We start from the raw sequence: 25,687 nt of genomic DNA, 5'->3' as shown, positions 1-25,687 counted from the left end.
CATTGGGAGAAGACTTCTTTTCCCCTCCGGGGTCAACACGTATCCTAAACATTGTGTGAATAGCCACACCTCCAAAACCATCCCAGTTAAAGATCTTCCAGGCTCAGCCTGGAGAACTTTTGCAATCACTCAGAATCCTAGTCTACATGCCCTCGTATTATCAACTTGACACGTGAATGGCACAGCTATGAGTTCCAGTCACTTGATGGATTCGTCAATGAGGACCACTGATGTGGCCTCACTAATCTTGCAAAAGACGTCCACAGTTTAGCAGACTTGACTGCGTTCTGACGGAGTCTCACAGAAGAGATTTTATCTGGCCACTCTTCAGGAATCTTCCCAGCAGCCCACCATGTTATTACTAGCACCAAATTCTTCTCCAGGGCCAGAAGCTGAGAGAAGGGGTGAGTGTGGGGGAGGTTGGTGCTGACCAACCCATCTTCATGCACCCTTCTCCACTGGGAGGGAGAGCAGAGACATAGATGATTTTGTTGTGTTATATTTATATCCTGCTTTTTGGCCCAAAGGTCTGCAAAGTGGTGATTGGCAGGACCGAGGCAGAAAACACTAAGATCATGGGGGAAAGGAGAAATGAAAGTTTAGAAATTAGAGGGAGGAGCTGCTTTAACAATGCAGAAACAACAGAAACCACGAAAGCTCTCTTCTCAAAGGTGCAGGCTACAGGCAGGAGTTAAAAACAAGGAGCAGCACTCCTCTCAAGAAAGGGTATTGACTTTTTGGGTGGGTCTGCCTGCTGGTTCAGAGCAGCAGTTCTTGCCTGGTTGAGTTTGGTCCTCAAGGAAAGTCCTGGCAGGCCAGCAGTGTTCGAAACTCCCATTGTCCTAGGCGCATTTTGCAACAGGGAATTCCATTAGTGCAAGCCATTTTTGCACTCTGGGCACAGTACTGCGCCTAGGATTTCCGATTAAAACTGAAGTAGAAGGAAAGGGAGACCTTTTTCTGCCTCCCCACTTCCAGCTACTCTCCGAAGACTGGAGAAGAGACCCTCTAAAAAATATTAGGGGGGTGGGAAGGGGCAAGACCAGACCATGTGAAAAATGAACATAATTTTTTAGCTGCAGTTCATTCATTTTCAGCTTTGTATTCTTGCTATTTCTAGTGTGCCTAGAAATTCCGTTGTTGCGCCCACAACCTCAGCTTACGGTGCCATTTAGCTCCTAGATTTCTAATCTCAGTTTCTAACACTGCAGGTCAGATACAGTAATTGGAGTCTTTCATTTCCTATAGAAAATAGCTAAAGGTAGAATAAAAAGGTAAAGGGACCCCTGACCATTAGGTCCAGTCACAACTGACTCTGGGGTTGCGGCACTCATCTCGCTTTATTGGCCGAGGGAGCCGGCGTACAGCTTCTGGGTCATGTGGCCAGCATGACTAAGCTGCTTTTGGCGAACCAGAGCAGTGCACGGAAATGCCGTTTACCTTCCCGCCAGAGCGGTACCTATTTATCTATTTGCACTTTGATGTGCTTTCGAACTGCTAGGTTGGCAGGAGCAGGGGCCAAGCAACAGGAACTCACCCCGTTGTGGGGATTTGAACCGCCGACCTTCTGATCGGCAAGTCCTAGGCTCTGTGGTTTAACCCACAGCAAAACCCGCGTCCCCAAAGGTAGAATAACTATAGTTGAAAAGCTACTCACAAGTAGACTGGGCATGTTTATTATCTTCACTGACATGTGAGCAATCGCGCCACCAAAAGAGGTCATCCCCCGCCCCCTGACTCACTGTAAAACTCAAAACAGATTTAAGTATTTTCCCCCCACGACCAAAGTAATTTCCATGTACACACCCTTAACACTCTTGAATTACAGAGTACGGCCAGGCATCTGCTTTCTTCCACAATTCCAGATGTTTAAGAAGATTTGTTACAAACAAACAAAAAAGGAACTGGGAGTTCTTTTTCAGAAGTGTTTGGCATGCCATAGTTCCAGCCGGAACTCTAGCTTAAAGTTGCTCTTGGGGACAGGATGAAAATAGACAGGCTGTGATGAACAGATTCTTTGGTGGGGGGAAAAAATCAAAGCAGCTCTTCCTAGAAAAGAATGGCAACCCTGCTATCAGTTAACTTTCTGAATGCCTGCTAGCTGTTAAAAGCAGAGGAGCCCTGATGTTAAAGAAGCTGATAACTCTGCCAGATCAAGGAATGCAATCCAACTAGGCCCCACTGATTTTAAATGTAGTCCATCAGGCTAGACTGCAACCTACAAACCTTGCTTGCACAGAGGAAAACTAGAAGTAAGTTCCACTAAATTCAATGGGATTTACTGCGCGCGGGTGGCGCTGTGGGTAAAAGCCTCAGCGCCTAGGGCTTGCCGATTGAAAGGTCGGTGGTTCGAATCCCCGCAACGGGGTGCGCTCCCACTGCTCGGTCCCAGCGCCTGCCAACCTAGCAGTTCGAAAGCACCCCCGGGTGCAAGTAGATAAATAGGGACCGCTTACCAGCGGGAAGGTAAACGGCGTTTCCGTGTGCGGCTCTGGCTCGCCAGATGCAGCTTTGTCACACTGGCCACGTGACCCGGAAGTGTCTCCGGACAGCGCTGGCCCCTGGCCTCTTAAGTGAGATGGGCGCACAACCCCAGAGTCTGTCAAGACTGGCCCGTACGGGCAGGGGTACCTTTACTTTTACCTTTAATTGGGTATAGGGTTGCACCCTTTGCTATCTCTCTGCACACTCTAGTGCTGCTTGGGTAGACAATTGCTAATGATTTACTGTTAGTTAACTTCTGCAACTACCACAGCTAACATTTTACCCGCCCCCAGTGGGGAAAATGCAGTAAAATGTACGTTCACTGCCCTTAAGATTCATCTGCAATTATGGGCACCCCGATTAACTTCTGCTGAAATGACAGTTGCAAGACTTGGAGTTGGCTATAATAGTCTCCATCTCCATTCACCCTTATGTGCTACAAGACAGTCTGCACAAGGAAACTTATCCCGGGCAATGTTTTAAGAGAAGAAATAAGGTGAGATTTTAAAAATGAGAAAATATAGCCGAAAGAAAAGGAAAATTGTCACCAGGAAAGTTATTGGAAAAATAACTCAGTGGAGAGAAGACAAGTAAAGTATGTCCACAATTTTATTCAGGTAAAAACCTATTTTGGTGCTAGAACATTATATAAGCAACTACCGATCCACCCAAAATAATTGTCGTCACCAAGAGTTTTTCCAGAGAAAACAGCATGAAATGTTTGTTCATAACACAACCTTACATCAGTTATTCTAAAATGCAATTGGGGATTTTATATATATATATATATATATATATATATGCTTTCGTAGATTTTCACGGGTACAGGAATGCAGGTTCTGGTGTCCTCGGGTGTCTTCCCGTGTAAAAGTTGGGGTGTCTAGGCGACGTTTCGACGAGGTCTCACTCGTCATATATATCTGTTCCTTGTTTGTTCTGTTTACTAACATCACACACTCAAAACAAAAGCTCTCTGTACAAAAACAGATTAATAGCACCAATTAACCCCTGGGTTTGGAGAAACACAGGACAGCAGACCTGGGCAAAAACATGCCCAGTGATGCTTCCCTCAATTCCTATTTAGGTGCAAAGAAAGGGGGTGGGGGGCTTGTTCCGTGCCCCCCCCCAATTCAGGCCTTGCTCACCTATATCAAGCACTCACACCTTGCCAATCGCCACTCAGCTCTGCCAGATTACAAGACAGCTTGCAAAAGTCTGCAAATGGAGGAGACCAGGCGAACTGTTGTGGCATCACTCATTGCAGCAACATCCTAGCAAGCATCAAAACACGGACCCTTGTTTACTGCAGTTAGTGGCATTATTGGCATCTTATATGGAGCTGTATTCCACCTTCAGAATAGTGCTGCCCCCTCCAACCAAACTCCATTGATATATGGCATACGTGTATTATTAATAATAATAATAATAATAATAATAATAATAATATCAAGGGCTTTAGAATAAATGTCAGGCTGGCTTTTGTTTCTTGCAACTCTAACAGGACAGGATGCAATAGGGAGCGGGGGAAGAGAGCCCTCCCACACCCTCAAAGAACTTTGCACCGGAAAACCTCCTCCTTTGAAATGCACCATCACACACACACCAAAAAATATTAGAGAGAAACACACTCAACCTGCCGGGTTGTCTTTCCTTCTGCTCCGCTTGACGGGGAAGAGGTGGCTAAGGCGATGGCAGGCCCTCGCTCCGTACCCACCCACCACGCTTTGGAAAATAAAAATAAAAATGAAATGGATTACGATCTGGGGGGTGGCGGGAGCAAAGGGCAGCCGCGGCGCCTGCTCTCCTTATTCTCCCAAGCGGCCCTCGCAGCTCGGCGCCGGTCGCCCTCCTCCGGCCCGAGCCGGTTCGCCCCGGTGCTGCACGCGATTCCCCTCCCCGGCCGGCAGCATCGTCCTCGGGGGGCTGCGCGGGCGCGGGAACAAAGGACCGGCGGCGGCGGCGGCGGCAGCGGCAGCAGCAGCAGCAGCCGGCGCTCGCAGGCTGGAATAAGCCGGTCTCGGGGAAGCAGGCTCATTGCGAAGCCCCCATGGAGGACAACGGCGCGCCGCTCCCGAGCCGGGCTGTGCATCGGGGGCGCGCCGATGGGCGGCGCGCGCGTGTGTGTGCGCGCGCGCGGCGGCGCCTTTGCAAGCTCGGCAGTGGCGGCCAGGCGTGCCAACTTGGCCCCGCGATCGTGGGTGCCCATGGGGAATTTTGTGGGTGCTCAGGCATACAGGGAGTTGCCACCAATGGCAGCGGGCGCCATGCAGCGTGCACGGCCCTGGCAGCAAAAATTGGTGGGTGCCCGGCCCCTTCATGGGGAATTTTGTGGGTGCTTGGGCACCCAGGGAGCTGGCACCTAAAGCACGTATGGCAGGCTGCTTGCAAGCGCCGGAGGTGGCGGGCGAAAGGGACAGAAGCTTGCACCGTTTGCAGGCGCCGTCGAGCAAACGGGGGCCGTCCGAGACCTGTTTTTCCCCGCTGCCCGGCCTTGGAAAAAGCTGCAGTCCAGGAGACTTCTGGGGAGAAGCGAGGAGCGCGCCGCAAAGAAGGGGGCGAATATCGCAGCCATGGGTCAGGCCGGGGCAGCCCTGCGCAACGCTTCCTGCGGAGAAATGAAAGGGGGAGAGGAGAAAAACAACAACCCAGGTTGCACTCCGGTTCTCCCTCCGTCCCCCCCCCCATCAATCTGGATCAAGGATCTGCCCCCTCCCGTCTCCCAGCACCGATCCGACGCGATCCACTCAGGCCACCCCCTCCCCAAGCACGCGCCGGTCACACACTTTGCGCACAGCCCTCGGAAGTTTCCCGTCGGTGGCGGCGCCGCTGCTTTGCCTCGCCGGGTCTCCAGACTCAGACTGGTTTCCCCGGGCAGGATGGGCAAGTGCACCTTGCAAGATGCGGCGAGGCGGGAACTAGCAGCCTGGGGCCCATTGCGGCGAGCGGAACTCCCTCTCCACGCCGGCTGCTGGTTTTGCAGAAGCGGCTACATAGGCACACCGCACCGGAGCGTGCATGTCTGCTTGCGTAACAGTTTCTTGAGAGGGGAGGAATCATGCCCCTTTCCAGAAGTGTGTGTGTGCGCAAAGAGTCCCCCCTCCACCAACCCTTTATAAAACCAAAGTTGCGTTAGGGACGCGCCCCTTGGCTTGCAATCCAGCCAGGAGCTCCGATGGCTCTGGATTCATAACTCCGAAATTTGGAATCCCCTCCAAAACTGTGCCAAAGCAAGCAACCATGCTCCTGAGCAGATCTTGCCTGCTGGATGGTTCTGTTGCTCCAAAGCGAGTGTCATGTACACTAGATAGTGTGGGTCATGCATTCCTTCAGGACAGTGCCTGCACCCAGGGCCATGAGGTAAGGCGACTGTCTCAGATGACAGGATAGGGGGAGAGGGGCAGCAGATCCCAATGTTGATCTTTCTCTCTTCCTATGCCTCACTCACCCCTTCTTCCCTGGCCAGGGCAGGAGGCACCGTTTTGGGGTTCACTTCAGAGGCCAAAACTTTTTGGGTGGGCCCCGATGATTTCTTACGAAGATATTAAAATGTTTCCATTTAAATGTCAAAAGAAGCCTTCCAAGGCCACTGTGAATTTTGCAGGCCAACCACCCCTGAAATCTCCTCACCTTCTTGTAGGCCAGGTGATGGAGACCCCCATGGCTCTCTAGGGATTGCTGAGCTCAAATTCCCACGAGCTCCAACTGTGGTGGCCAACGATGATGGGAACTGGAGTCCAGCAGGGCCACTGGTCCCCCGCTCCTGCCACAGGCTCTTCGCTTTCCCTAGCACTTACATTTGAAGGAGCCAAGGTGTGGCCTCACACCTGTCTAGGCTAAATTTGGAAACCAAGATGAGGAGGAGGGGAACTAGCAGCCTTATACAGGCTGCCTTGGTATTATGATACGGCTAGCTACAGTTTAGCCTGTCCCCGGCTCCCCTGTCCACCTGTACTGCCTACGATCACAGAAGCAGCTGCCCACAGTTTAACAGACTAATGCTTATCACACCTGTAGTACTGTGAGCAAGTTATGGGTATGTACAGGAAGTTCAGCTGACTGGCAAGGGAACAGTGCAAGTCAATCACACTTCCTGTTTGTCAGATGTCATGAAGAGACAGAGGGTGCTTACTGGAAATATGCTGTTAAGGTGAAGGTGACTTTACACATTTTTAGCCTCTTTCTCCACTCACAATGGGTAATACTGAAATCAACCTGTCAACCTAGCAGTTCAAAAGCATGCCAAAAAGTGCTAGTAGATAAATAGGTGGCTCCCTCGGCCTGTAAAGCGAGATGAGCGCCACAACCCCAGAGTCGTCTGGGACTGGACTTAACTCTCAGAGGTCCTTTACCTTTTAGGGTGCGACAGCACTGATGTAACCTGTTGCTTTTCTTTCAGAGACCTTAACACTTTGCCCCTTTTGTAAAAACCCTGCCGCCATTTTTTCTGGTGCCACCACTGCTAGGCGGCCCAAGAGAAGGTCTTGAATTATCATGACTGGGGGGCACCGAACAGGACTGGTGCTTTCAACCCCTGTCCTGCCTTCAGATAGGGGAAAAGGGAGCACACTCCCTTAGCAGATACACATTACAGTCACGACAAGTACAGTCGCAATTGCACCCCATAACAGTAGGGAAGTGGATATGTGTGTTTATTTAATTTTGTGCACATCACAAGGAGGTGCCACACATAGCAACAGGTCCCTACAGAATGCTTTTAACGGCGTGCCTGTAGCGACATCAAATGTGCATCTGTAAAGCACACAATGCAGATTCCACATATGAACTACATACGAACCTAACTTTTCAACAAACATCCCCAAACCTTAACTCTGCTGAAAAAGCAGCAGCAATTCTAGGTACTGTATAGAACTTTGTGATGTATCTTCCAGACTCAAAGAAAATATTTGAACCACTCTTCAAGATGCAAAGATAATTTGCATGTAAGAACTTCACATCTCTTCAGTGAAAGCTGAGTGCTTCCTCGTTTTCTGGGATATGATATCTTCATTTTTAACTCTGTTGCAATATACAGTGCAAATAAGAAGGGAAATAACACAGGCAGAATTAAATGAAATTAGGAAAGTCTCAAAAACAGGATTACATTCACCTGGGAGAACAATCAGACCTGATGTAACAACTGAATCAACAGAGTTGTTAATTAATGGCTGCAAGCCGATAACAACTGACACTATAAACAAACGCTTGGACACCATAATTGCAAGTTTTCGCAATGCAATAATAATATTACATCTTATCCAAACTCTCTTGACAAAAAGAGGTCCACTGCAAATGGTTGCAGTGGCATTTGCTGCTGTATAAACCAAGTATTTCCCAGCGATTGCAACAGGTATGCCTTTGTACGTGTATACGAGAAATAAACTTAATAAGCAGCTTGTGGTGTTTAGGCTACAACACTCCTAAACCTGAAAGGCTGTAGAAGCCTTCTTGATTTACACCATCATTAAAAGAAGTACATGGCCGAAACCTGTCCTGGAGGAAACCGCGCCCAACCACGATGCTTTGAAAAGGTATTTTCACCCAGACTCAGAAAATAACTTGGTTCATTCCAAACCAAAGGGGACCCTGTTGCAGTCCAAGGGAGCTTCCAAACCCCAGCAGCAAGGAAGGGGTGTCCCTCTCACCCTCCACTCACTGGCATATCCCAAAGCCTAAAAGGGAGCAGGTGGCGCTGTGGTCTAAACCACTGAGTCTCTTGGGCTTGCCAATCAGAAGGTCAGCGGTTCAAATCCATGCAACAGGGTGAGCTAGTGTTGCTCTGTCCCAGCTCCTGCCAACCTAGCAGTTCAAAAGCACACCAGTGTGAGTAGATAAATAGGTACCGCTGTGGCAGGAAGGTAAAGGGTGTTTCTGTGCACTCTGGTTTCCGTCACAGAAGCGGTTTAGTCATGCTGGCCATGCTGACCTGGAAAAGCTGTCTGCGGACAAACACCGGCTCCCTTGGCCCAAAAAGCGAGATGAGCGCCGCACCCCTTAGTCTGAACTTGACTTAACCATCCAGGGGTCCTTTACCTTTATCCTGAAGCCTCTAAGCCAGGTGTGGGAACAGGGAGAACCCTCCCATTGCCACCACTGCAGCACAGAAAGCAAGGTAAACAGATGGGAGGGTGGAAGCTGACTTTATCCAGCTTGACCCAAGCCAAAGATCCCTCAGGGCAATAAAGATCACCTTGCATGTGAAGAGAGCATTGTGAAGATTTTTGTTTCCCAGGGCATTTCATTTGGCAGTGTGTTCCAGCACACACACACACACACACCCCAAACTATGCAAAGTGAATTTAGGGATCCATCCTTTCTTTGGTTAGTAGTGGAGCCACCGAAATGAAAAACGGATTTTACACTCAACAGTATTAACAGCATGTATGATAGGGGTCAGCAAACTTTTTCAGCAGGGGGCCAGTCCACTGTCCCTCAGACCTTGTGGGGGGCTGGACTTTATGGGTGGAGATGAACAAATTCCTATGCCCCACAAATAACTCAGAGATGCATTTTAAATAAAAGCACACATTCTACTCATGTAAAAACACCAGGCAGGCCCCACAAATAACCCAGAGATGCATTTTAAATAAAATGGCACAATCTGCTCATGTAAAGATAGGTAGCCGTGTTGGTCTGCCATAGTCAAAACAAAACAAAAGAAAAAAAAGAAAAAAATTAAATAAAAGAAAAAAAATTCCTTCCAGTAGCACCTTAAAGACCAACTAAGTTAGTTCTAGGTATGAGCTTTCGTGTGCATGCACACTTCTTCAGATGTGTAGCTAAAGTGGTACCTCAGGTTAAGAACAGTTTCAGGTTAAGAACGGACTTCCAGAACGAATTAAGTTCTTAACCCGAGGTACCATTGTATAACCTAATCGCCAAATGGCACCTTAAACTTATGGTCACCACAATGGAATGTCTAGGTGCCTTTTTTTTTTTTACAGTGGGGTTTATTATTATTATTTCATTTATATACCACTTTATATTTTAAAGACCAAATCTCAAAGCTGTTTACAAGACATTGAAACATTAAATAAAACGATCCAGAATAAAACAAATTTAAGCTGCAAGGAAAATATTTCAGATCCTTCTCCAAGTTACATTTTGCTTTACCCAGTTGTCATTCTGGCATATAGAGATCTCCACACGGTCTCAACTGGGCCCGCTCCAGTTGCAAAATGCGCCTGGCTAATTTCTAACACTGTTCAAGGAAGAGTCAACCCCATCATTGTTTGAGTGTACCTTCTTAGTGTGCTTGCACAGAAAGGTGCAAATGCGGCAGAGGAAAGCAAGGATAACAATGTGGAAACGAGTTAATCTTAGAATGATGATGTGTACAAAGCTGGTGTGCAACTTGCTCAGCTGAGTTTGTACAAGCAACAAGCGCTACTTTCCTTTTTTGCATTCATTCAAACTCCACTTTGGCAGCTGGCCTGCTTTATTGTCATAAATTACAACATGGGATTTACATCTGGATAAATGCAATGATGCATACAAGAAGAGATTGCTGTGCAATGAAAGGCTTGCTTCTTTCATACATTCATTGCCAGGAAGGAGGTAGAGCAGAGGTTGCCAACCTTTTGGGACCAGTGATCACATTTTTAATTTTGAGAGGGTGGGGGCGCCAGTCACAAAATAGCTGGGGTGCGTGTGTGTATTGTAGCTTGACACAAAATAAGCGAGGCAGCCACCCCCAACAATCTTATGCCAATTTTGGGAAGTCATCTATGTCCTGCCGGTCCTAATTGTGGACGCACACAACACACACACAAAGATGCTGCTGCTGCTTAAAACAGCAGGGAACATTCCTCAGTACCAGAAAAAATATTTATAGTAGTCACACAACATTCACACACATTTCACAGAAATTTCTTAGGAGGTACCTGTTCCATAATAACCATATTTCTAGGAGAACTACATATAAATTAAAGGTAAAGGGACCCCTGACCATTAGGTCCAGTCATGACCGACTCTGGGGTTGTGGCGCTCATCTTGCTTTATTGGCCGAGGGAGCCGATATAAAGTTTCCGGGTCATGTGGCCAGCATGACTAAGCCGCTTCTGGCGAACCAGAGCAGCGCATGGAAACGCCGTTTACCTTCCCGCTGGAGCGGTACCTATTTATCTACTTGCACTTTGACGTGCTTTCGAACTGCTAGGTTGGCAGGAGCAGGGACCGACAACGGGAGCTCACCCCGTCGTGGGGATTTGTACCGCCAACCTTTTGATCGGCAAGTCCTAGGCTCTGTGGTTTAACCCACAGCACCACCCGCGCCCCTAGAACTACATATAGACTACCTTTAAAAAATAACGAAAGCTCCTATTCTGGGGCACTAGATTTAGTGACCCCCCTGAGACAGAGTCAGCCCTGGTCCCTTCTGAACTTGGTTGGAGGGAAAGGAATGATTCCCACCTTCTTTCTTTCTGGCATGCTATATTTGGGTCTGCCAGGAGAGGAACATTGAGCTCCTTCCTTCCTTGTCAGTGCTCATGAGATCCTTACTCATGGAGCGGCTGGCTCATCTGTACAAAGGCTGTTAGTCATGAGGACTCAGTTTGGAGTCAAGGGAACAGGATGATGGGAATAACTGAGTGGCACTTGAGTTCTGGGGCTTCCCCTGCTCCCTTCTCAGCCCTCTTCCTCCATCTCCTCTCCCCTACCCTGGACATTTCCCTTTCAGTATTGGCAAGGTAAAGGTTTCCCTGAAATCGTACACCATGGGTAGGCAAACTAAGGCCCAGGGACCGGATCTGGCCCAATCGCCTTCTAAATCTGGCCCACAGACGGTCCGGGAATCAACGTGCTTTTACATGAGCAAAAACAAAATAAAAGAAAAAAAATTCCTTCCAGTAGCACCTTAAAGACCAACTAAGTTGCCATGAGACATCTGAAAATGCATCAAGCGTAAGTTCATTCATCAACGATAACAGTTTTCTTGCTGCCTCCTTTTCTACCTTTTCTGTTGTATCCAATGAAATGAGGACTTTCTAAGCCCTTTCATAGCTGGCAAATGACTTCACATTTGCATTCCTGGAAAATGAGGCAAGACCCACTAAAATGTTTTCAAAGTAAGATATCCAGTTAGTTTGCAAGAGCTGCCACGGAGATGGACTGGAATGTGTTTTTAGACGGCAGCCCAACGTTTAGCTATACATTTGTACATCTAGAGTTTTTCTCCCCGTTTTAAGCAATCTCAACTGTCTTGATGTTTTTTTGACCACAGTTTCTTGAAGGACAAATGTGATCCAAGAAGAAAAACCATACCTTCAGTAGATCTTTGTGACTGCTCTCAAGTGACTTTTCTGTTAATGTCCCTGAATCTGCAGGCCCTGAATCCGTATCTGCAGCACAGACCACCTTAGTCCCAAGTAGGGTGGAAAAGCTGTCGTCTTGCCTGCTGTCAGCTATGTCTAAAAAATCCAATTATTGTTTGAAAGGCATTCTTACAACTTGAAAAAGACAGTTGGCGAATTGCACCAAAAAATCATGAACTTAGGGGTTATATATATATATATATATATATATATATATATCCATGACATTTCTTTTGTCTTATTTCAGATCTTTTGATTGACAACTGTTTCACCACCTAACACCATGTCAATCTCATTCAGCTGAACACAACACAAGGAAAAGAATGAGGGGGGCGGGCGGCCAAAACATGACTGACAGAGTTTCATGGCTTTGGAAGAAAACATTCATCTACAGTCACACAATTTACAATCATTGACGATGTGCCTGACTTTCCAGGAGCCTTAAAGAATGTGGATTTGTCACGTTTGTTGATCAAGCCATCAATGTAACAGAAAGCAAGCAACGGTGTGTCAGAAGATAACTGAGCATTTGTGACAGAGCCTTTTCTGCAACACATAGGATTCTCTCCATTTGGTGTCTCTCCAACTGCTTTCTACAAGACTCCTTGCCGCTGCAGCCACCTCCCCCCAACCGTTTTTCATCACCTTTCATCTTTCAAAGCAAAAGCTGACAACTTCTATCCAATGGTGGGCTTTAAAACTGCTCTCTATTGCACACTTGGGCCTAAACCCGTGTCTGTGCTATAAAATTTCAAACTATGAGAAGGTGGGGGCGCTAGCCTATGTGAATTCACCTCCATATTAAAATTCTGTACACAGGACACTGGGGACACGGGTGGCGCTGTGGGTCAAACTACAGAGCCTAGGACTTGCCGATCAGAAGGTCGGCGGTTCGAATCCCCATGACGGGGTGAGTTCCCGTCACTCGGTCCCAGCTCCTGCCAACCTAGCAGTTCGAAAACATGTCAAAGTGCAAGTAGATAAATAGGTACCGCTCTGGTGGGAAGGTAAACGGCGTTTCCGTGCGCTGCTCTGGTTCGCCAGAAGGGGCTTTGTCATGCTGGCCACATGACCCAGAAGCTGGACGTCGGCTCCCTCGGCCAATAAAGTGAGATGAGCGCCGCAACCCCAGAGTCGGTCACGACTGGACCTAATGGTCAGGGGTCCCTTTACCTTTACCTTACACAGGACACTAGTGCCATGTTCAGGCATTTGCCCCAAAATGCAGTTTAAAAGTGCGTATGGGGCCAAGAGCACACACACAAGCCCGACCCCCATGTACATCCACCGCCATAGGCATCAGGCTCAACCTTCTCATGTTGCGCAGGGAGAGTCTAGGGACTGAGTAGACAGAAACTTCACACACACACACACACACACACATACAGAGAGAGAGAGAGAGAGATGCTCAGGTGAACATCTCAACAGGGCTACAATGTCAGGGTGAAGGGCTCTAGCCCAGCTTTCTCCCTAAATGCTAAATTTTCTATGTTTTGTAGGGAGCGCATTCTATCATGTCATCCCTTACTTGAAGACTGAAGTACCGTATTTTTCTTCCTAAAAAGTAAGGGGAAATGTCTGTGCATCTTATGGAGCGAATGTGTGGTTCCTGGAGCTGAATTGGCCAGGGCAAAAAGCAGATCATGTTTTTTAAAAAAAAAGAAAAGAAAAAAGAGGGAAGTGGGTGTTGAAACAAAGCTGCTGATCAGCAAGCGATTGGGAGGGAGATAAGGGACGCTAGCAATAAAGGAGGCTGCCTGGGAGCAGGGAGGTAAAGACAGCGAACTTGCAAGGAGAGGAGGCAGGAAGACTAAAGCAATGAGGAGAGAAATTTGAAGAAAAGGAGGAGCAAAAAATTGCTCCAGCTAAGGAAAAGACACTAAGGCAAACAAGAGGGGAGTGTTGAAAGGAAGCAGCTGATCGGCAAGCGATCAGGAAGAGAGATAAGGGAAGCCACAATGGCACAAAAACATGGTTACAAAGCACAGGTCCACATGGATCCTCAGGATTTTTGCATTGGGCTACCGCAAACTCTCTGTCAAATCACATGTCTGTGGCCACAGCATGAACCGCAAAAATCATACATCCACCGTTTCGTTCAGAATATATTTTTCTTGTTTTCCTCCTCTAAAAACTAGGTGCGCCCTATGGTCAGGTGCGTCTTATGGAGCGAAAAATACGGTAGTTATGTAGTTAAGAATCACAAAGTTCTTTGGAAGAAATTCCTGGTTACAGTCATATGCCGAGGTCACCCAGAAGGAACATTCAATCTTGGTTCATACTTTGTCTGGGGCACCTTGGGTGCTGTTAGTCATTGCAGTTGCATCCTTTGTTTTCCTTCTTTGGGGCGTGAGGCTGAAGTTGTCAGGATTCATATCTGTTTAGCCAACAAGGATGTAAGTAGACTGGTTCTTACGTAATGGCTCCGAGTCCACATTTGCCGCGCTGAGAGTGTTAGTGAATATTGTAATCCCTCTCAGCCTACTTGCAGCATCTGCATTCTGTGCTTCTTTCAGGGTCAACTGGATTCCACGGAAAGTTTGGGAAGTTCTTACATGTTCTTTAGGTTGTAAAAGAGGCTTGTGGAATTCACCTTCAATTCCTGGGTGAGAGTCCTCCGTTTTCAGCATGTTGTTGCAACGTTTTGCTCGTCATCTTGCATTACGTTAGCTAAATGCACATTTAAAATGCCCGGGGGGTGGGGGTGGGGTGGAGCTGAAATCTAGTCTGGTCTTTGTTCCAAGGGCAGAGAAGATGCAGAAGAGACCCAGGCAGAAGATGAAGCCAACATCAATATGATCTGAGCAAGACACCTTATCCAGGAAGTCCCCCTCCCCACCAAAAAACCCACTACTAGGCTTTCTTTTACCATACTTTTCCATGTATAAGACTATGTTTTTAAAATAATGTTCAAAATCTGGGCTCGTCTTATACATGGATAGTATCTCTCCCTCCCCCATTTTCTTAAATCGGAGTCCCCCAAAATAGGGGGCGTTTTATACATGGGGGCGTCTTATAGACGGAAAAATATGGTATGTTAGGGCACATTTTGTTGCTATCATCATAAGGATTTATAAAAATATCCAAGGTGCACTAATGCTGTACAAACATAACATCTTTTTTTAAAATAAATCCCAGTCCATATGATTGACAATCTAAAAGAAGAAGGAAGTTAAGAAAGAAAAAAAGGAGAATTGTACTAGGGAGAATGAAAAGAAAAGAGAGAAGAGTTAATATATTTTAGGAGTAGGGAGGGGTTTTTTTAATAGAACATCAAGAAAGAAATGCAACAGAGAGAATATGCATTTTTAATAATTTCTTTAAAAAAGGCAAAAATAAAAGAGGCAGCAAGGTGAGTATCAGAGGGAGAGGCAGGGAGATTTCCACACAAGAGAGAAGGCAGGGAGACAGAAACAGCAGAAGATAGTGGTGGTTTAATAAGATTAGGGCCTGATGAACAGATATAGATAAGAAGAAGCAAGAATATAAAGAGCCTTAAAAGGTTAAAATAAGAAGTTTAAACTTGATACGAAACAATAGGGAGGCAGCTAAGGAAACATACAAACATCAGAGAACATGAGTAGAAAAGTTGTGGTCCTATTGTTTATTCATATCGCATCATCTATGTACATGATGCAGTACAGAGAACGGGTTTGATGGATTCCTACGCAAAGGAGCTTACAATCCAAAATAGACGCAGGGAACCAGAAAGGAACAGAGGAAACTGAGACAGACATAACAGATTTAAGCCAAAAGTTAGGAAGACTGGTGAGCAAAACTTTGAAATAATTTCCCTTTTTTGTTTGTTTGTTTCAGCCACGCACCATATAATGTATAAACGTGTGGCCAGTGCTATTTTTCTGGGGGTATGCAGGGGTACGCATACTCCTAAACATTTTGTGAATCTTTGTACTTTTGTCCATTTATTGTATTTATTTTCCCCGATTTGAACTATAAAATGGTGATTTTCTTGAGTCAAAATGAGAGTGCCCCTAAACTTTTTTTTAAGGGGAAAAAAGCACTGTGTGTGGCACTTTGCAGGGGTCCATTTTGGGGAAATTGCAGTAGAATTGGGTCAGGACGCATTTCCACACAAAACAATACCGATGTTGATGATACATAAATCAAAAATACTTCATGGGAATGATGGACGGAGTATTCACAAGCTTGTTTTTACAAATATTTATAAAGGGCTGTTTGCGCTGAGACTTTCAGAGCACTGCACAGTTTAAAAGCACAAACATTATTTTAAAAACAGCAGTACAACCAAAAACCGACAGAAAACCCCCAGCGTAAAACCCCGCCAATCTGAGAATTTGCACTAAAACGCTTCGGCAAATTAAAAGCAAACAAACAGAGAGTTGCCACCAGGCGAGCCACCCTGGAGAAGGCATTCAACTACTGGGGTCCCATTGCAGAGCAGGCCCTGTCCAAACTGCCACTCACCTCACATCAGAAGAGAAGGGGACATGGAGGAGACACCCTGGGCGGCAGTAGTCTAAGGCTCACATCTCTCGGATAAGTGTACAAATACTCATCTGATGCAACAACTGTAAAAACGTGTGCATTGTGGGAAGAACATGACTGTGTCACGAGCTCTTGCTCTGCTAAGAGGCATGTCTTACAAACCCCTCAGTGGTGCTGAAGTCCAAGTACATTTTTCTACAAGGCCTCCTGGAAATGGCCAAAGGTCACCGTTCAGAGAAGCCAGAGAGGGGAGTTAAGAGGTCAACCTCGTAAAGTTATAGAATTGCTACCAACTGAAAACCTTGGTTGCAATCGCACACTCTCGAAGGAAGACTAAACCAATTGTTCCCAGGTATTTGCTTATATATACCGTATTTTTCGCTCTATAAGATGCACCAGACCACATGACGCACCTAGTTTTTGGAGGAGGAAAACAAGAAAAAATATATTCTGAATCTCAGAAGCCAGAACAGCAAGAGGGATTGCTGTGCAGTGAAAGCAGCAATCCCTCTTGCTGTTCTGGCCTCTGGGATAGCTGCGCAGCCTGCATTCGCTCCATAAGACGCACACACATTTCCCCTTACTTTTTAGGAGGGAAAAAGTGAGTCTTATAGAGCAAAAAATACAGTAATACTTTTTCTGAGCGAAGTACGTTGGGTCAGAGTGGTTACTATTAATCCTAAAAGCGGCTGGCTTTGCACAAACTGGTGATTCAAGTAATTCCCAGAAAAGGGGGGGGGGATTTCAAAAGGTATATTAAAGAAATCTGATTCCTATGTATCTCCAGGTGTAATCTGAGCAACTACTAAAAGGGAGTTTCCTTCCTTGTTCTTCTCGTGTGCCAAGAACTTAAATGCAAAGTAGAAATTGAGTCTTTCGCTATTCAGAACCGTTTATTTAAGGACATCCCACTAGATAAACAATCAGTAGTAAATCTCTTTCCACACTCAACTGGTTTTGAAACAAAAACACCTTGTGTTGTGGGGCGGAAGGCCGATGCATTACATAAACACCGCGGAGAGTTTGCTTTTTAAAAGCATCTCAATTGTTTGTGGGTTCTGTGGGTAGAGAGGCAGTTCGCAAGCCGCGGCCTATTGTGGAGATCTTGTGGGTTTCTGCATACCACCAATTTATTTTGGGGTGGGGGCAGTGGATAAAATGGGACAATGCCATGATGTGAAATACATGTAGGAAAATAAAATAATCTGATGTGTAAGTGGGTTGCTGAACCTAACTAGTCCCCTGCGTGGAGACCGCCGTTGTACATAGCAATTAAAGAAAGGCTCCATGTGGCAGCCACACTGTGTGTGCCTCAGGCCATAGAAAGCTTTCCCCCCAATGAGATATGCACAGAATTAAAACAGAAAGGTTTTCTGAGGGAGGGCGGTGGTTGCTTTTGATGTGGGTAAATCACCTGACTCAGAAGAGAACACAAAATGGCTAGGTCAGGGAGTCAGCAGTGCTATCACCGTATACCAATATTTAGCTATACTGTGGTACCTTGGTTCTCAAACGCCTTGGTACTCAAATGCTTTGGTTCTCAAACGTCTTAAAACCCGGAAGTAAGTGTTCTGGTTTTTGAACGTTTTCCGGAAGCCGAACGTCCAATGCGGCTGTCAGCTATTGTTTCCAGAGCACCTGTACCAATCAGAAGCTGCACCTTGGTTTTTGAACATTTTGAAAGTCAAACAGACTTCCGGAATGGATTAAGTTTTACACTTTTGTTTTTGAGGCTTTTTCTGTTAATTTTTTTTGTGACTGTGTGGAACCCAGTTCAGCTACTGATTGATTGATTGATTGATTGATTATGTGACTGCGGAAATGGATAAAAGCCCCTCATTCAAACAATGACTATCATCAGTGCAGGGAAGAAAAAAAATTAATTTTTATTTTTATCATCTACAATACTGTCTTATTTATTTTATAGTACAGTGGTACCTCGGGTTAAGAACTGGAGGTCTGTTCTTAACCTGAAACTGTTCTTAACCTGAGGTACCACTTTAGCTAATGGGGCCTCCTGCTGCCGCTGCACCGCCGCTGGACAATTTCTGTTTTCATCCTGAAGCAAAGTTCTTAACCCAAGGTAATATTTCTGGGTTAGCAGAGTCTGTAACCTGAAGCGTATGTATCCTGAAGCATATGTAATCCGAGGTACCACTGTACAGTACATTGATTATTGCTTTCATTTTATGGATCAAGGGTCTCGTTAGATAGTAAAATCCATGTAAAATTGCTGCTTTAGGGGTTGTTTTTAAAAGTCTGGAACGGATACTTTCTATAGGAAAACACGCCTTGGTTTTGGAACGCTTTGGTTTTGGAACAGACTCTGGAACGGATTAAGTTTGAGAACCAAGGTACCACTGTACGCATCTTCTAAACTGAAAAATGGGAGTATTACACACCGTATCAGAAATACAGGTTGCAATGGGACAAGTCCAATATCGCCCACAGAACCACACATAACTGCATTGCTGGATCGGACTAAAGACCCAGAGAGACCAGACACACCAGCTGGGAAGTCCGCAAGCAGAGAGAGAGCGACAAGAGATTCATATGCCACCATCAATTTAAGGAGCAGAATAGGGCAGTTTGCAATCTAAAACCCAACGCAGGAGAAATCGAGGGGAAAGGAGGAAAGGGTAAAAGGGAAGGGATGTGCAGTTGTTTCAGTTATATGGGCTTGTTCACAGGCATAAAAAATGCAGCACAGCTTGGGAACTGGGGAGCTGTGCCAAAGGCTTTATACAAAAGGTTAAAATTGGAGGAGGGATTTGAAGGAAGCAGCAGTCCCATTTAAGAGCCAGCAAGGAAGAAAGGTCAGAGTCGTTTGAGGGAGCAGCCATCCTGTGGTATTTGCCTCCAGCAAATGGCATTCAGAAAAACACGGCCTCTGGAAAAAGGAGGCTCCGTTCAGTTCTCGTGGCTAGTAGCTGCCACTAGACTTATCCTCTAAGAATTTCATTTAGAAGCCATCTACGCAAAGGGCCGCCGCAACATCCCAATGCAATAAATTTTGCAAAGTAAGCGTGTGCATAATTACATGGCAGGCTGCTCTTTTTCAGCCACCCCTGGTTCCTTTCCTCTGTCACGGTACTATGATTGCCTTTCGCTTGAAAATCATCTTTGGACCCATTCCCTTTCACATGTCTACCTTATCTGATCTCACCCGTAGTAGAGACAACAGATGCTAGCACACAGGATCACAGAGCTGGAAGGGATGGCAAAGGTCATCTAAGTCCAATGCAGGAATCTTTTCTCCAACGTGGGGCTCAGAACCACAACCCTGAGATTAAGAGTCTCCTGCTCTTACCGACTGAGCAGTGTTAGAAACTGAGATATGAAAGCTGGGAGCTAAATGGCACCTTAAACCAAGGTTAGGGGCGCAATGACAGAATGCCTGGACGTACTTTTTTATAACAAGAATACAAAGCTGGAAATGAATGAACTGCAGCTAAAATCTTACATTCATTTTTTACATGGTCTAGTCCTCATTTGAAGACTGCCAAAAAAAACCCAAAGCCATACTTCCCCTGCCCACCTCCGCCCCGTAATATTCTTATGAGGGTCCTTTCTCCAATCTTCGGAGAGTGACTGGAAGTGGGGAGGCAGAAAAAGATCCTCCTTTCATTCCAGCAGTGGCAGTTTTAATCACAGTACAGTGGTACCTCAGTTTACAAACTTAATCCATTCCGGAAGTCCGTTCTTAAACCAAGGTGCACTTTCCCTAAAGAGGCCTCCCACCACCGGTGCCTTTCTACCATTTGGATTCCGTTCTTAGACCAAGGTAAAGTTCTCAAACTGGGACACTACTAGGGGCGTCTTGCCCATAGCGGCAAGTGGCATGGGGCACCAAGTTCTGCAGGTCGCCAGGGAAGAGGCGGAGGGTAGACGCGGAGAGCCAGTGTGGTGTAGTGGTTAAGAGCGGTAGACTCGTAATCTGGTGAACCGGGTTCGAGTCTCCGCTCCTCCACCTGCAGCTGCTGGGTGACCTTGGGCCAGTCACACTTCTCTGAAGTCTCTCAGCCCCACTCACCTCACAGAGTGTTTGTTGTGGGGGAGGAAGGGAAAGGAGAATGTTAGCCACTTTGAGACTCCTTCGGGTAGTGATAAAGCGGGATATCAAATCCAAACTCTTCTTCCTGCCATCAGCTCGCTGCCCTCACCCGCCTCGCTGAAGCAGCACCACACCCGGAGCCTCCGCCTCTTCCCCGCCAGAGGAGCTGCCCTCCAGCCTCCTCCAGCCATGCAAAGCTGCCAGCAGAGATGTAAAAAGGTCTGCAACTCTGGGAAATGAGGGGGGGAGGATCTTTGCACCATGGCGCCGGATATACTTAAGACAGCCCTGGACACCACTTCCGGTTTTGCGGAGTTCATAAACTGAATAGTTCGTAAACAGGGCTGTTCTTAAACTGAGGTACCACTGCACTGCACCCAGAGCTCAGAAACTGCTTGCATTAATAAAGTTCCCTGTCTCAAAACACGCCTAGAACAATGGGAGTTTCCAGGGCTGCAACCAAGCTATTTCTTGCTTTCTCGTTCTTCGCAGCTTTTACACATCCAGAACCAGAAATGTCATATTTTTTAAAAAAATCAATTTAAAAATGGGGGAAAGTCCCCATTGTCAGACCTGCACCGTTTTAACCAGTTCTTTTTTGTGTGTGTCACTGATACAGAGTACTGTCACCTCTGCTTTTGCTGTCAATGGCAGACACACCGTGACAGCAGCTACAGCACTTTTATCACAGAATCGTAGAACTGTAGAGTTGGAAGGGACTCTGATGATCAACTAAGTCCAACTTAGGGATATGCAGCTGTCCCATACAGAGACCTGTGAGCCTGCCACTATCAGCACAATGCTCTACCCAACTGAAAACCAGCTGCAGCGCTGCTTTAAAGTAATGGTCTGTTGCTAAAACAAGCAGCCAGAATAAGTTCTAGGCATGCTACACTATTGCTTTCTGCCACTTCTGTAATTTAAAAACAAGTCTTAGCATGGATTCAAGGGAACGATTAGTAGTGATTTCATGCCTCCTTCCTTTGAGTCGTTTCATGGTTTCCGTTCAATTCTGCCTGAATTATCAACAACCAAGAAGGGAATCTGGTTTCACCAACCATGGGCATAGGATCATTTGTCAAATGATACAGGGAAAGCGCTAAATCACAGGGCATAACCCAGCACTTTTAACCTTTCCAAAGTACAAGAAAGAATTAAACGTGTTCTTAAATTTTCCCTTTGAAATTAATTGGAAAGGTATTAACCTTGGATGAATGATGCATTCAGTATTTTGGAAGAAAAGCAATAATGACAATAAAGCATCAGGCAAACAGGGCACAAGTTCAGAGAATAATAAAAGAATTGTAGTGCTGGAAGGGACCATGAGGGTCATCTAGTCCAACCCTCTGGAATACAGGAATCTTTTGCCAATGTGGGACTCAAACCCACGACCCTGGAATTAAGAGACTCATGCTCTACTGAATGAGCTAGTAATGATAGAGATAGAGATAACAACAACAACAATTTATTTGCACCCCGCCCATCTGGCTGAGTTTCCTCAGCCACTCTGAGCAGCTTCCACAAAGACCAAAAATACACTAAGGTGTCACACATTAAAAACTTCCCTGAACAGGGCTGCCTTAATATGTCTTCTGAATGTCAGGTAGTTGTTTATCTCTTTGACATCTGGTGCGAGGGCATTCCACAGGGCGGGCGCCACTACCAAGAAGGCCCTCTGCCTGGTTCCCTGTAGCTTTGCTTCTTGCAATGAGGGAACTGCCAGAAGGCCCTCGGCACTGGACCTCAGCGCCCGGGCAGAACAATGGGGGTGGAGACGCTCCTTTAGTTATCCTGGGCCGAGGCCATTTAGGGCTTTAAAGGTCAACACCAACACTTTGAATTGTGCTCGGAAACGTACTGGGAGCCCGTGCAGATCTCTCAGGACCGGTGTTATGTGGTCTCGGCGGCCGCCCCCAGTCACCAGTCTAGCTGCCGCATTCTGGATTAGTTGTAGTTTCCGGGTCACCTTCAAAAGTAGCCCCACATGGAGCGCATTGCAGTAGTCCAAGCGAGATATAGAGGTAGAGGTAGAGGTAGAGATAGATGGTTCTTCAGATCACTGACCAAAAGTAAGGGATCTTCTGGCTGAGATGACTGGCAGAATCCGAGACCAGGGAGAGGAGACAGTAGAAGAGGATTGGAAGAAATTCAAGATTTATTTGCAAAAATATTATAAACTGTATGAATGTTAAACTGGAAGCTAGATCATAAACAACTTGGCACCATTAAAACAGATGATGTGATCTATGAGGAGAAGTTTAAATTTGATAATGATTAGGCTAAATTTGATAATGATTAGGCTAAATTTAAAATTTTTTAAGATTTCAAACAAGTTGAGATAAAATGTGTGAAACAACATTGCTAAACTGCTGGATTAATCTTTAAATTAAAAACGCAGGAGTGGGAGTTGTGAGGAAGTCCAAAGATGATAAGAAAATGTGTTATGAAAATGTATCACTGTGTCTTATTTATTTGTATTGTATTTAAAAACCCTTAATAAATATTTTATTAAAAAAAAACAAAAGTAAGGGATCTTCACATAAAGTAGGTAACAACAATTACTTATCAGTTTGTGCAACACAAATGTGGTGGGACACACGAAGATTTCCATTTTCGCAGCTTAAATATTTGTTGGATTAAGCATGAAATCTTGATCCCCTGTGAATGTTTATGAAGCCAATTGGGAATGCATGCAGAAAATGTGAGTCGGCACACGGGTGTTTTAATACTAAATAGGCATGAAAGCATGTTTTTCAATAAGAAGAGATGGCATAATTTTGCCTAGAACATTGCTTACCAGGCCAGAAAAAATGCCACCCTACCAGGTATACAACAAAAACAATGTTTCCACATAGTGATCTTTTAGCTGGGGGTGGGGTGGGGGAATCACTAACCTCCAAATTACCATATTTTTTGCTCTATAAGACTCACTTTTTCCCTCCAAAAAAGTAAGGGGAAATGTGTGTGCGTCTTATGGAGTGAATGTAGGCTGCACAGCTATCCCAGAAGCCAGAACAGCAAGAGGGATCGCTGCTTTCGTTGCGCAGTGATCCCTCTTGCTGTTCTGGCTTCTGGGATTCAGAATATTTTTTTTTCTTGTTTTCCTCCTCCAAAAACTAGGTGCGTCTTGTGGTCTGGTACGTCTTATAGAGCGAAAAATACGGTAACACAACGAAAATGTTCACTGAAGCAACCTGATTAAAAGGAGCCAATGTAAAATCTGTAGCAAAAAAGCCCCACCCCAAAACCGCATGTTAACAGAGAGTGTTAAGGGACGTTTTCTTTTCTGCTCTCTTGTTTTCAGAACAATTTATTTGCTCAATATTATAATAGATTCTTACACTGGACTTATTGTTTGTGATCTGAGGCCAATGTTGAAAACCATGCATGCACAATTTACTGTCAGCAGATGTTAGGACATTTCAGACATTCCAAGAATAGACAGACAGTCTAATGAAAACAACCTCAATAGATTTGCTCTTGTGAAACTGTTTACACTCAGGTGCTAACCGTGAGCAAAAGAGCGTTTTTCAGAAATTATGTCCATGGTCAACCTTGTAAGCGATGCTTGTAGAAAACACATTCTCTCAAACGCAGCTTCTTCTTCTTTTTCTAATTAGCAAAATCCAGGTTAACATTGCTTGAACCAACAGAACAAAAGCTCCTTAATGTACATACAGAGTTTTATGGTTATCAATACAAGATATGGTAGGTAAATGGCAGATAAAGACCAATGTTACGGGCTGATCTACAAACCCAGTTATGAGACAACTGGAATGCCCCAACATCTCACACATAATTTTTCATGTTTCAAGGACTTGCGTGGTCTCACTATATAGAAGTCGCACAAGAGAACATTAAAGCACAATATTATGCATGTTTATTCATGAGGAAGTTTTGCAGATGGGGCTGATCCTAAACCTGCAATGCCTTGTGGGATATCTTTGTTAGTAAGGGTGAGGGGGCGGGGCTTGTCATTTGGGCAGCACATACGCACTGCCCAGGCGTGCGCCCCAGGGAGGTCATTTCAGTACAGTGGTACCTTGGGTGAAGAATTTAATTCGTTCTGGAAGTCCATTCTTAACCTGAAACTGTTCTTAACCTGAGGTACCACTTCAGCTAATGGGGCCTCCCGCTACCACTGCGCCGCCGCCATGCAATTTCTGTTCTCATCCTGAGGCAAAGTTCTTAACCTGAGGTACTATTTCTGGGTTAGCGGAGTCCGTAACCTGAAGCCTCTCTAAACTGATGTACCACTGTACTGCTAATGTAGCTGTTTGGCTTCACACCTGCCAGAGCATGTGATTTTTTTCTTGAGACAGATGGGCGCCAACAACATTATAGACATACCTCGGGTGGAAGTAGCTTCAAGTTAAGTATTTTTGGATTGCGCTCCGTGGCGACGCGGAAGTAATGGAGCGCGTTACTTCCAGGTTTCGCCACTCGCGCATGCGCAGATGCTCAAAATGACGTCACACGCATGCGCGGAAGCGGCAAAACGCAACCTGTGCACACGCAGATGCGCCTTACGTTTACTTCAGGATGTGAACGGGGCTCTGGAACGGATTCCGTTCGTATCCAGAGGTACCACTCTACTCTCCAAATAAACAGAGCACTAAGCGACTGTCCTGTCAGAGAGAGGATTTATGCTTGTGCCACAGGACTTTCTCCATCTCCTTAAATCTGTTCTGGGGGTTTCCCCCAACTTTCTGGAACAGATTTGAAGAAGACATGCACAGAGGGAGGGAGGGAGGGAGGGAGGGACAGAGAAGGCACATTGCACAAACATAAATCCTTTGCCATGGTCAAATGTCACATTAAAACATCTGTCTCTCCTGATGTTGCTGAACTACAACTCCCATCATCCCTGGCCATGGGCCCTGCTGTTTGGGACTGATGGGAGCAAAAGATTCTCCACCCTGCATGAAGCTACAGTTAACATTTAACTATGGTGTTAACATGAACGAGGAGCAGGCTGTTCAAAACTCCCGGCTCCACTCCTCTCCTGCTGGGAACAGCTACCACGAACCTCGGCCTGGTGTGTTGTGCCAACCCAGCTCATGGTTTCTTCCTCCCCCCCCCAAATAAGCCAAGAGGAAATGTTGGTCGCTCCATGGTTTGTTTTGGAGAGGAACAAACCATGAGCCCAGGTTTGGACAGCACAACAAGCCTGCTGTTTGCTGCTCCTGGCACAGCCGGAAGCTGAGAGAGGAGCAAAGGTGGGACTTTTGAGCAAAACCATCACTACTCTTTAACATTAAACCACTGTTGAACATTAACTATGGTTTAATATAACATGCCAACCCAGCCAATGTCTTAAACGACAATAGAGTAACTAACGTAGCTGGAGGTTGCTGGATTAGCATCTACC

The 25,687-nt window shown here is 45.9% G+C and overlaps 2 protein-coding genes across 6 annotated transcripts in view; one reads left to right on the top strand and one right to left on the bottom strand.

Annotated features, from left to right (window-relative positions):
- Nucleotides 1–25,687, top strand: part of KYAT3 (kynurenine aminotransferase 3) — a 339,825-nt gene that overhangs the window by 173,633 nt on the left and 140,505 nt on the right. The gene's annotated exons all lie outside the window — the stretch shown is intronic.
- The window catches only part of LRRC8D (leucine rich repeat containing 8 VRAC subunit D), a 76,535-nt gene that overhangs the window by 38,417 nt on the left and 12,431 nt on the right, over nt 1–25,687 (bottom strand). Inside the window, exons 1-2 of one of the 5 annotated variants that reach the window (XM_083743340.1) lie at nt 5,268–5,471; nt 4,118–5,089 (exon numbers count right to left, since the gene is read on the bottom strand). The exons of 1 other annotated variant lie outside the window; for it this stretch is intronic. The gene's annotated coding sequence lies outside the window, so the exon portion shown is untranslated. Of the gene's footprint in view, nt 1–4,112; nt 5,090–5,267; nt 5,472–25,687 lie in introns of those variants that run through there. 3 more of the 5 variants (XM_083743343.1, XM_083743341.1, XM_083743344.1) reach the window with 3 other exon arrangements.

The sequence above is a fragment of the Podarcis gaigeae genome, assembly GCF_964106915.1.
Source record: "Podarcis gaigeae genome assembly, chromosome: 6".
NCBI classification, from domain to species: domain Eukaryota; kingdom Metazoa; phylum Chordata; class Lepidosauria; order Squamata; family Lacertidae; genus Podarcis; species Podarcis gaigeae.
The sequence above is the reverse complement of the archived record's forward strand: the minus strand, read 5'-3'. Positions and strand labels throughout refer to the sequence as shown.